Here is a 9,463-nt window from a genome sequence, read left to right as displayed (position 1 = left end):
GGCGGCGAGCTTTTTGCGCTGACTCAGCCACTGACGTGCGATCAGTTTGCACGAAACGCTAGGGCTCGTCCGGGATTTGAACCCGGGACCTCCTGCACCCTAAGCAGGAATCATACCCCTAGACCAACGAGCCCTGTGACACGTCGAATGCCAGTTATTCCAGTCCCTCGATGTCTTCCAGGGTGCTCTGGAAGTCTCGTTTAGGCTGGCGGGATGGGGGCGGCGCGAATTCCAGCGGTCGGCGGCCTTCCTGGGCTATTGGTACCATCATGTAGAGCTGCCCCTGGGCTCGCACTGCCTGCTGCTGAGAAAGTGATTGCTTTTGCTGATATGACTTGCAATAACGACTGCGCGAAACGCCGCTATCTCGTTAGGGGCGCTACGGCAGACACCCTCTCGAGAACCCCGAATACTTGTTGAGCCCTCGGCTGCGATGGGTTCCAGGCTGACAAAAGAACTGTCGTGTGTGCATTCGCGGATGAGAGAAAGGCTGAGGCAAGTTCGAGTGAACAAGGATGGACTCCTCGGCTCCGTCGTTTCCGTAGTGTAGCGGTTATCACGTCTGCTTCACACGCAGAAGGTCCCCGGTTCTATCCCGGGCGGGAACAGTATTTTCCTGCCTATGTCGTATTGTACCTCAGTGAGCCTCGTCGTGTGTGCATCTGCTGCATGTCCCTTCGTTTTGCAAGTACCACATTTATTGAATTTTTTAGTTACAATGGCAACATCACTACAAGTTGTCTGTGAAGTAAGGAGCACTCAAGCAGTTTCCGTGGTGTAGCGGTTATCACGTCTGCCTAACACGCAGAAGGTCCCCGGTTCGATCCCGGGCGGAAACACTTTTTCATCACTTTAAGCAAGACTTACTAACATGCATCTGCTACCATCTGTACCCGAAACCTTCGTAATTGCCTTCATGCGTCGGACCAGAGTGTCAATTCCTCACATCAAATAAGAAATTCATTTGACATTGGCGGCGAGCTTTTTGCGCTGACTCAGCCACTGACGTGCGATCAGTTTGCACGAAACGCTAGGGCTCGTCCGGGATTTGAACCCGGGACCTCCTGCACCCTAAGCAGGAATCATACCCCTAGACCAACGAGCCCTGTGACACGTCGAATGCCAGTTATTCCAGTCCCTCGATGTCTTCCAGGGTGCTCTGGAAGTCTCGTTTAGGCTGGCGGGATGGGGGCGGCGCGAATTCCAGCGGTCGGCGGCCTTCCTGGGCTATTGGTACCATCATGTAGAGCTGCCCCTGGGCTCGCACTGCCTGCTGCTGAGAAAGTGATTGCTTTTGCTGATATGACTTGCAATAACGACTGCGCGAAACGCCGCTATCTCGTTAGGGGCGCTACGGCAGACACCCTCTCGAGAACCCCGAATACTTGTTGAGCCCTCGGCTGCGATGGGTTCCAGGCTGACAAAAGAACTGTCGTGTGTGCATTCGCGGATGAGAGAAAGGCTGAGGCAAGTTCGAGTGAACAAGGATGGACTCCTCGGCTCCGTCGTTTCCGTAGTGTAGCGGTTATCACGTCTGCTTCACACGCAGAAGGTCCCCGGTTTTATCCCAGGCGGGAACAGTATTTTTCTGCCTATGTCGTATTGTACCTCAGTGAGCCTCGTCGTGTGTGCATCTGCTGCATGTCCCTTCGTTTTGCAAGTACCACATTTATTGAATTTTTTAGTTACAATGGCAACATCACTACAAGTTGTCTGTGAAGTAAGGAGCACTCAAGCAGTTTCCGTGGTGTAGCGGTTATCACGTCTGCCTAACACGCAGAAGGTCCCCGGTTCGATCCCGGGCGGAAACACTTTTTCATCACTTTAAGCAAGACTTACTAACATGCATCTGCTACCATCTGTACCCGAAACCTTCGTAATTGCCTTCATGCGTCGGACCGGAGTGTCAATTCCTCACATCAAATAAGAAATTCATTTGACATTGGCGGCGAGCTTTTTGCGCTGACTCAGCCACTGACGTGCGATCAGTTTGCACGAAACGCTAGGGCTCGTCCGGGATTTGAACCCGGGACCTCCTGCACCCTAAGCAGGAATCATACCCCTAGACCAACGAGCCCTGTGACACGTCGAATGCCAGTTATTCCAGTCCCTCGATGTCTTCCAGGGTGCTCTGGAAGTCTCGTTTAGGCTGGCGGGATGGGGGCGGCGCGAATTCCCGCGGTCGGCGGCCTTCCTGGGCTATTGGTACCATCATGTAGAGCTGCCCCTGGGCTCGCACTGCCTGCTGCTGAGAAAGTGATTGCTTTTGCTGATATGACTTGCAATAACGACTGCGCGAAACGCCGCTATCTCGTTAGGGGCGCTACGGCAGACACCCTCTCGAGAACCACGAATACTTGTTGAGCCCTCGGCTGCGATGGGTTCCAGGCTGACAAAAGAACTGTCGTGTGTGCATTCGCGGATGAGAGAAAGGCTGAGGCAAGTTCGAGTGAACAAGGATGGACTCCTCGGCTCCGTCGTTTCCGTAGTGTCGCGGTTATCACGTCTGCTTCACACGCAGAAGGTCCCCGGTTCTATCCCGGGCGGGAACAGTATTTTTTTGCCTATGTCGTATTGTACTCCAGTGAGCCTCGTCGTGTGTGCATCTGCTGCATGTCCCTTCGTTTTGCAAGTACCACATTTATTGAATTTTTTAGTTACGATGGCAACATCAATACAAGTTGTCTGTGAAGTAAGGTGCACTCAAGCAGTTTCCGTGGTGTGGCGGTTGTCACGTCTGCCTAACACGCAGAAGGTCCCCGGTTCGATCCCGGGCGGAAACACTTTTTCATCACATTAAGCAAGACTTACTAACATGCATCTGCTACCATCTGTACCCGAAACCTCCGTAATTGCCTTCATGCGTCGGACCAGAGTGTCAATTCCTCACATCAAATAAGAAATTCATTTGACATTGGCGGCGAGCTTTTTGCGCTGACTCAGCCACTGACGTGTGATCAGTTTGCACAAAACACTAGGGCTCGTCCAGGATTTCAACCCGGGACCACCTGCACCCTAAGCAGGAATCATACCCCTAGACCAATGAGCTTGTGGCACGGCGAATGCCAGTTATTCCAGTCCCTCGATGTCTTCCAGGGTGCTCTGGAAGTCTCGTTTAGGCTGGCGGGATGGGGGCGGCGCGAATTCCAGCGGTCGGCGGCCTTCCTGGGCTATTGGTACCTTCATGTAGAGCTGCCCCTGGGCTCGCACTGCCTGCTGCTGAGAAAGTGATTGCTTTTGCTGATATGACTTGCAATAACGACTGCGCGAAACGCCGCTATCTCGTTAGGGGCGCTACGGCAGACACCCTCTCGAGAACCACGAATACTTGTTGAGCCCTCGGCTGCGATGGGTTCCAGGCTGACAAAAGAACTGTCGTGTGTGCATTCGCGGATGAGAGAAAGGCTGAGGCAAGTTCGAGTGAACAAGGATGGACTCCTCGGCTCCGTCGTTTCCGTAGTGTCGCGGTTATCACGTCTGCTTCACACGCAGAAGGTCCCCGGTTCTATCCCGGGCGGGAACAGTATTTTTTTGCCTATGTCGTATTGTACTCCAGTGAGCCTCGTCGTGTGTGCATCTGCTGCATGTCCCTTCGTTTTGCAAGTACCACATTTATTGAATTTTTTAGTTACGATGGCAACATCAATACAAGTTGTCTGTGAAGTAAGGTGCACTCAAGCAGTTTCCGTGGTGTGGCGGTTGTCACGTCTGCCTAACACGCAGAAGGTCCCCGGTTCGATCCCGGGCGGAAACACTTTTTCATCACATTAAGCAAGACTTACTAACATGCATCTGCTACCATCTGTACCCGAAACCTCCGTAATTGCCTTCATGCGTCGGACCAGAGTGTCAATTCCTCACATCAAATAAGAAATTCATTTGACATTGGCGGCGAGCTTTTTGCGCTGACTCAGCCACTGACGTGTGATCAGTTTGCACAAAACGCTAGGGCTCGTCCAGGATTTCAACCCGGGACCACCTGCACCCTAAGCAGGAATCATACCCCTAGACCAATGAGCTTGTGGCACGGCGAATGCCAGTTATTCCAGTCCCTCGATGTCTTCCAGGGTGCTCTGGAAGTCTCGTTTAGGCTGGCGGGATGGGGGCGGCGCGAATTCCAGCGGTCGGCGGCCTTCCTGGGCTATTGGTACCTTCATGTAGAGCTGCCCCTGGGCTCGCACTGCCTGCTGCTGAGAAAGTGATTGCTTTTGCTGATATGACTTGCAATAACGACTGCGCGAAACGCCGCTATCTCGTTAGGGGCGCTACGGCAGACACCCTCTCGAGAACCCCGAATACTTGTTGAGCCCTCGGCTGCGATGGGTTCCAGGCTGACAAAAGAACTGTCGTGTGTGCATTCGCGGATGAGAGAAAGGCTGAGGCAAGTTCGAGTGAACAAGGATGGACTCCTCGGCTCCGTCGTTTCCGTAGTGTAGCGGTTATCACGTCTGCTTCACACGCAGAAGGTCCCCGGTTCTATCCCGGGCGGGAACAGTATTTTCCTGCCTATGTCGTATTGTACCTCAGTGAGCCTCGTCGTGTGTGCATCTGCTGCATGTCCCTTCGTTTTGCAAGTACCACATTTATTGAATTTTTTAGTTACAATGGCAACATCACTACAAGTTGTCTGTGAAGTAAGGAGCACTCAAGCAGTTTCCGTGGTGTAGCGGTTATCACGTCTGCCTAACACGCAGAAGGTCCCCGGTTCGATCCCGGGCGGAAACACTTTTTCATCACTTTAAGCAAGACTTACTAACATGCATCTGCTACCATCTGTACCCGAAACCTTCGTAATTGCCTTCATGCGTCGGACCAGAGTGTCAATTCCTCACATCAAATAAGAAATTCATTTGACATTGGCGGCGAGCTTTTTGCGCTGACTCAGCCACTGACGTGCGATCAGTTTGCACGAAACGCTAGGGCTCGTCCGGGATTTGAACCCGGGACCTCCTGCACCCTAAGCAGGAATCATACCCCTAGACCAACGAGCCCTGTGACACGTCGAATGCCAGTTATTCCAGTCCCTCGATGTCTTCCAGGGTGCTCTGGAAGTCTCGTTTAGGCTGTCGGGATGGGTGCGGCGCGAATTCCAGCGGTCGGCGGCCTTCCTGGGCTATTGGTACCATCATGTAGAGCTGCCCCTGGGCTCGCACTGCCTGCTGCTGAGAAAGTGATTGCTTTTGCTGATATGACTTGCAATAACGACTGCGCGAAACGCCGCTATCTCGTTAGGGGCGCTACGGCAGACACCCTCTCGAGAACCCCGAATACTTGTTGAGCCCTCGGCTGCGATGGGTTCCAGGCTGACAAAAGAACTGTCGTGTGTGCATTCGCGGATGAGAGAAAGGCTGAGGCAAGTTCGAGTGAACAAGGATGGACTCCTCGGCTCCGTCGTTTCCGTAGTGTAGCGGTTATCACGTCTGCTTCACACGCAGAAGGTCCCCGGTTTTATCCCAGGCGGGAACAGTATTTTTCTGCCTATGTCGTATTGTACCTCAGTGAGCCTCGTCGTGTGTGCATCTGCTGCATGTCCCTTCGTTTTGCAAGTACCACATTTATTGAATTTTTTAGTTACAATGGCAACATCACTACAAGTTGTCTGTGAAGTAAGGAGCACTCAAGCAGTTTCCGTGGTGTAGCGGTTATCACGTCTGCCTAACACGCAGAAGGTCCCCGGTTCGATCCTGGGCGGAAACACTTTTTCATCACTTTAAGCAAGACTTACTAACATGCATCTGCTACCATCTGTACCCGAAACCTTCGTAATTGCCTTCATGCGTCGGACCGGAGTGTCAATTCCTCACATCAAATAAGAAATTCATTTGACATTGGCGGCGAGCTTTTTGCGCTGACTCAGCCACTGACGTGCGATCAGTTTGCACGAAACGCTAGGGCTCGTCCGGGATTTGAACCCGGGACCTCCTGCACCCTAAGCAGGAATCATACCCCTAGACCAACGAGCCCTGTGACACGTCGAATGCCAGTTATTCCAGTCCCTCGATGTCTTCCAGGGTGCTCTGGAAGTCTCGTTTAGGCTGGCGGGATGGGGGCGGCGCGAATTCCCGCGGTCGGCGGCCTTCCTGGGCTATTGGTACCATCATGTAGAGCTGCCCCTGGGCTCGCACTGCCTGCTGCTGAGAAAGTGATTGCTTTTGCTGATATGACTTGCAATAACGACTGCGCGAAACGCCGCTATCTCGTTAGGGGCGCTACGGCAGACACCCTCTCGAGAACCACGAATACTTGTTGAGCCCTCGGCTGCGATGGGTTCCAGGCTGACAAAAGAACTGTCGTGTGTGCATTCGCGGATGAGAGATAGGCTGAGGCAAGTTCGAGTGAACAAGGATGGACTCCTCGGCTCCGTCGTTTCCGTAGTGTCGCGGTTATCACGTCTGCTTCACACGCAGAAGGTCCCCGGTTCTATCCCGGGCGGGAACAGTATTTTTTTGCCTATGTCGTATTGTACTCCAGTGAGCCTCGTCGTGTGTGCATCTGCTGCATGTCCCTTCGTTTTGCAAGTACCACATTTATTGAATTTTTTAGTTACGATGGCAACATCAATACAAGTTGTCTGTGAAGTAAGGTGCACTCAAGCAGTTTCCGTGGTGTGGCGGTTGTCACGTCTGCCTAACACGCAGAAGGTCCCCGGTTCGATCCCGGGCGGAAACACTTTTTCATCACATTAAGCAAGACTTACTAACATGCATCTGCTACCATCTGTACCCGAAAACTCCGTAATTGCCTTCATGCGTCGGACCAGAGTGTCAATTGCTCACATCAAATAAGAAATTCATTTGACATTGGCGGCGAGCTTTTTGCGCTGACTCAGCCACTGACGTGTGATCAGTTTGCACAAAACGCTAGGGCTCGTCCAGGATTTGAACCCGGGACCACCTGCACCCTAAGCAGGAATCATACCCCTAGACCAACGAGCTTGTGGCACGGCGAATGCCAGTTATTCCAGTCCCTCGATGTCTTCCAGGGTGCTCTGGAAGTCTCGTTTAGGCTGGCGGGATGGGGGCGGCGCGAATTCCCGCGGTCGGCGGCCTTCCTGGGCTATTGGTACCTTCATGTAGAGCTGCCCCTGTGCTCGCACTGCCTGCTGCTGAGAAAGTGATTGCTTTTGCTGATATGACTTGCAATAACGACTGCGCGAAACGCCGCTATCTCGTTAGGGGCGCTACGGCAGACACCCTCTCGAGAACCCCGAAGACTTCTTGAGCCCTCGGCTGCGATGGGTTCCAGGCTGACAAAAGAACTGTCGTGTGTGCATTCGCGGATGAGAGAAAGGCTGAGGCAAGTTCGAGTGAACAAGGATGGACTCCTCGGCTCCGTCGTTTCCGTAGTGTAGCGGTTATCACGTCTGCTTCACACGCAGAAGGTCCCCGGTTCTATCCCGGGCGGGAACAGTATTTTCCTGCCTATGTCGTATTGTACCTCAGTGAGCCTCGTCGTGTGTGCATCTGCTGCATGTCCCTTCGTTTTGCAAGTACCACATTTATTGAATTTTTTAGTTACAATGGCAACATCACTACAAGTTGTCTGTGAAGTAAGGAGCACTCAAGCAGTTTCCGTGGTGTAGCGGTTATCACGTCTGCCTAACTCGCAGAAGGTCCCCGGTTCGATCCCGGGCGGAAACACTTTTTCATCACTTTAAGCAAGACTTACTAACATGCATCTGCTACCATCTGTACCCGAAACCTTCGTAATTGCCTTCATGCGTCGGACCAGAGTGTCAATTCCTCACATCAAATAAGAAATTCATTTGACATTGGCGGCGAGCTTTTTGCGCTGACTCAGCCACTGACGTGCGATCAGTTTGCACGAAACGCTAGGGCTCGTCCGGGATTTGAACCCGGGACCTCCTGCACCCTAAGCAGGAATCATACCCCTAGACCAACGAGCCCTGTGACACGTCGAATGCCAGTTATTCCAGTCCCTCGATGTCTTCCAGGGTGCTCTGGAAGTCTCGTTTAGGCTGGCGGGATGGGGGCGGCGCGAATTCCAGCGGTCGGCGGCCTTCCTGGGCTATTGGTACCATCATGTAGAGCTGCCCCTGGGCTCGCACTGCCTGCTGCTGAGAAAGTGATTGCTTTTGCTGATATGACTTGCAATAACGACTGCGCGAAACGCCGCTATCTCGTTAGGGGCGCTACGGCAGACACCCTCTCGAGAACCCCGAATACTTGTTGAGCCCTCGGCTGCGATGGGTTCCAGGCTGACAAAAGAACTGTCGTGTGTGCATTCGCGGATGAGAGAAAGGCTGAGGCAAGTTCGAGTGAACAAGGATGGACTCCTCGGCTCCGTCGTTTCCGTAGTGTAGCGGTTATCACGTCTGCTTCACACGCAGAAGGTCCCCGGTTCTATCCCGGGCGGGAACAGTATTTTCCTGCCTATGTCGTATTGTACCTCAGTGAGCCTCGTCGTGTGTGCATCTGCTGCATGTCCCTTCGTTTTGCAAGTACCACATTTATTGAATTTTTTAGTTACAATGGCAACATCACTACAAGTTGTCTGTGAAGTAAGGAGCACTCAAGCAGTTTCCGTGGTGTAGCGGTTATCACGTCTGCCTAACACGCAGAAGGTCCCCGGTTCGATCCCGGGCGGAAACACTTTTTCATCACTTTAAGCAAGACTTACTAACATGCATCTGCTACCATCTGTACCCGAAACCTTCGTAATTGCCTTCATGCGTCGGACCAGAGTGTCAATTCCTCACATCAAATAAGAAATTCATTTGACATTGGCGGCGAGCTTTTTGCGCTGACTCAGCCACTGACGTGCGATCAGTTTGCACGAAACGCTAGGGCTCGTCCGGGATTTGAACCCGGGACCTCCTGCACCCTAAGCAGGAATCATACCCCTAGACCAACGAGCCCTGTGACACGTCGAATGCAAGTTATTCCAGTCCCTCGATGTCTTCCAGGGTGCTCTGGAAGTCTCGTTTAGGCTGGCGGGATGGGGGCGGCGCGAATTCCAGCGGTCGGCGGCCTTCCTGGGCTATTGGTACCATCATGTAGAGCTGCCCCTGGGCTCGCACTGCCTGCTGCTGAGAAAGTGATTGCTTTTGCTGATATGACTTGCAATAACGACTGCGCGAAACGCCGCTATCTCGTTAGGGGCGCTACGGCAGACACCCTCTCGAGAACCCCGAATACTTGTTGAGCCCTCGGCTGCGATGGGTTCCAGGCTGACAAAAGAACTGTCGTGTGTGCATTCGCGGATGAGAGAAAGGCTGAGGCAAGTTCGAGTGAACAAGGATGGACTCCTCGGCTCCGTCGTTTCCGTAGTGTAGCGGTTATCACGTCTGCTTCACACGCAGAAGGTCCCCGGTTCTATCCCGGGCGGGAACAGTATTTTCCTGCCTATGTCGTATTGTACCTCAGTGAGCCTCGTCGTGTGTGCATCTGCTGCATGTCCCTTCGTTTTGCAAGTACCACATTTATTGAATTTTTTAGTTACA

General features: G+C 52.8%; 27 non-coding genes across 27 annotated transcripts; 19 read left to right on the top strand and 8 right to left on the bottom strand.

Moving 5' to 3' along the window:
- Positions 1-61: 61 nt before the first annotated feature.
- Trnap-agg (transfer RNA proline (anticodon AGG)) lies at positions 62-133 on the bottom strand. Its single transcript has one exon. It is a non-coding gene; the product is annotated as a tRNA-Pro (tRNA).
- Positions 134-535: 402 nt separating this feature from the next.
- Trnav-cac (transfer RNA valine (anticodon CAC)) lies at positions 536-608 on the top strand. The gene has a single exon. It is a non-coding gene; the product is annotated as a tRNA-Val (tRNA).
- Positions 609-766: 158 nt separating this feature from the next.
- Positions 767-839, top strand: Trnav-aac (transfer RNA valine (anticodon AAC)). The gene has a single exon. It is a non-coding gene; the product is annotated as a tRNA-Val (tRNA).
- A 194-nt stretch (positions 840-1,033) lies between these two features.
- Trnap-agg (transfer RNA proline (anticodon AGG)) lies at positions 1,034-1,105 on the bottom strand. The gene has a single exon. It is a non-coding gene; the product is annotated as a tRNA-Pro (tRNA).
- A 402-nt stretch (positions 1,106-1,507) lies between these two features.
- Positions 1,508-1,580, top strand: Trnav-cac (transfer RNA valine (anticodon CAC)). The gene has a single exon. It is a non-coding gene; the product is annotated as a tRNA-Val (tRNA).
- A 158-nt stretch (positions 1,581-1,738) lies between these two features.
- Positions 1,739-1,811, top strand: Trnav-aac (transfer RNA valine (anticodon AAC)). The gene has a single exon. It is a non-coding gene; the product is annotated as a tRNA-Val (tRNA).
- A 194-nt stretch (positions 1,812-2,005) lies between these two features.
- On the bottom strand, positions 2,006-2,077 carry Trnap-agg (transfer RNA proline (anticodon AGG)). The gene has a single exon. It is a non-coding gene; the product is annotated as a tRNA-Pro (tRNA).
- A 402-nt stretch (positions 2,078-2,479) lies between these two features.
- On the top strand, positions 2,480-2,552 carry Trnav-cac (transfer RNA valine (anticodon CAC)). Its single transcript has one exon. It is a non-coding gene; the product is annotated as a tRNA-Val (tRNA).
- A 158-nt stretch (positions 2,553-2,710) lies between these two features.
- Positions 2,711-2,783, top strand: Trnav-aac (transfer RNA valine (anticodon AAC)). The gene has a single exon. It is a non-coding gene; the product is annotated as a tRNA-Val (tRNA).
- Positions 2,784-3,450: 667 nt separating this feature from the next.
- Trnav-cac (transfer RNA valine (anticodon CAC)) lies at positions 3,451-3,523 on the top strand. The gene has a single exon. It is a non-coding gene; the product is annotated as a tRNA-Val (tRNA).
- Positions 3,524-3,681: 158 nt separating this feature from the next.
- On the top strand, positions 3,682-3,754 carry Trnav-aac (transfer RNA valine (anticodon AAC)). The gene has a single exon. It is a non-coding gene; the product is annotated as a tRNA-Val (tRNA).
- A 667-nt stretch (positions 3,755-4,421) lies between these two features.
- On the top strand, positions 4,422-4,494 carry Trnav-cac (transfer RNA valine (anticodon CAC)). The gene has a single exon. It is a non-coding gene; the product is annotated as a tRNA-Val (tRNA).
- A 158-nt stretch (positions 4,495-4,652) lies between these two features.
- Trnav-aac (transfer RNA valine (anticodon AAC)) lies at positions 4,653-4,725 on the top strand. Its single transcript has one exon. It is a non-coding gene; the product is annotated as a tRNA-Val (tRNA).
- Positions 4,726-4,919: 194 nt separating this feature from the next.
- On the bottom strand, positions 4,920-4,991 carry Trnap-agg (transfer RNA proline (anticodon AGG)). Its single transcript has one exon. It is a non-coding gene; the product is annotated as a tRNA-Pro (tRNA).
- Positions 4,992-5,393: 402 nt separating this feature from the next.
- Positions 5,394-5,466, top strand: Trnav-cac (transfer RNA valine (anticodon CAC)). Its single transcript has one exon. It is a non-coding gene; the product is annotated as a tRNA-Val (tRNA).
- A 158-nt stretch (positions 5,467-5,624) lies between these two features.
- Trnav-aac (transfer RNA valine (anticodon AAC)) lies at positions 5,625-5,697 on the top strand. The gene has a single exon. It is a non-coding gene; the product is annotated as a tRNA-Val (tRNA).
- A 194-nt stretch (positions 5,698-5,891) lies between these two features.
- Positions 5,892-5,963, bottom strand: Trnap-agg (transfer RNA proline (anticodon AGG)). Its single transcript has one exon. It is a non-coding gene; the product is annotated as a tRNA-Pro (tRNA).
- Positions 5,964-6,365: 402 nt separating this feature from the next.
- Positions 6,366-6,438, top strand: Trnav-cac (transfer RNA valine (anticodon CAC)). Its single transcript has one exon. It is a non-coding gene; the product is annotated as a tRNA-Val (tRNA).
- Positions 6,439-6,596: 158 nt separating this feature from the next.
- On the top strand, positions 6,597-6,669 carry Trnav-aac (transfer RNA valine (anticodon AAC)). Its single transcript has one exon. It is a non-coding gene; the product is annotated as a tRNA-Val (tRNA).
- A 194-nt stretch (positions 6,670-6,863) lies between these two features.
- Trnap-agg (transfer RNA proline (anticodon AGG)) lies at positions 6,864-6,935 on the bottom strand. Its single transcript has one exon. It is a non-coding gene; the product is annotated as a tRNA-Pro (tRNA).
- A 401-nt stretch (positions 6,936-7,336) lies between these two features.
- On the top strand, positions 7,337-7,409 carry Trnav-cac (transfer RNA valine (anticodon CAC)). The gene has a single exon. It is a non-coding gene; the product is annotated as a tRNA-Val (tRNA).
- A 158-nt stretch (positions 7,410-7,567) lies between these two features.
- On the top strand, positions 7,568-7,640 carry Trnav-aac (transfer RNA valine (anticodon AAC)). Its single transcript has one exon. It is a non-coding gene; the product is annotated as a tRNA-Val (tRNA).
- A 194-nt stretch (positions 7,641-7,834) lies between these two features.
- Positions 7,835-7,906, bottom strand: Trnap-agg (transfer RNA proline (anticodon AGG)). The gene has a single exon. It is a non-coding gene; the product is annotated as a tRNA-Pro (tRNA).
- Positions 7,907-8,308: 402 nt separating this feature from the next.
- On the top strand, positions 8,309-8,381 carry Trnav-cac (transfer RNA valine (anticodon CAC)). The gene has a single exon. It is a non-coding gene; the product is annotated as a tRNA-Val (tRNA).
- Positions 8,382-8,539: 158 nt separating this feature from the next.
- On the top strand, positions 8,540-8,612 carry Trnav-aac (transfer RNA valine (anticodon AAC)). Its single transcript has one exon. It is a non-coding gene; the product is annotated as a tRNA-Val (tRNA).
- A 194-nt stretch (positions 8,613-8,806) lies between these two features.
- Positions 8,807-8,878, bottom strand: Trnap-agg (transfer RNA proline (anticodon AGG)). The gene has a single exon. It is a non-coding gene; the product is annotated as a tRNA-Pro (tRNA).
- A 402-nt stretch (positions 8,879-9,280) lies between these two features.
- Trnav-cac (transfer RNA valine (anticodon CAC)) lies at positions 9,281-9,353 on the top strand. The gene has a single exon. It is a non-coding gene; the product is annotated as a tRNA-Val (tRNA).
- Positions 9,354-9,463: the final 110 nt, after the last annotated feature.

The sequence above is a fragment of the Schistocerca cancellata genome, chromosome 2 (genome assembly GCF_023864275.1).
Source record: "Schistocerca cancellata isolate TAMUIC-IGC-003103 chromosome 2, iqSchCanc2.1, whole genome shotgun sequence".
Taxonomy (NCBI): Eukaryota; Metazoa; Arthropoda; class Insecta; order Orthoptera; family Acrididae; genus Schistocerca; species Schistocerca cancellata.
This window is presented reverse-complemented; position numbering and strand designations above follow the sequence as displayed.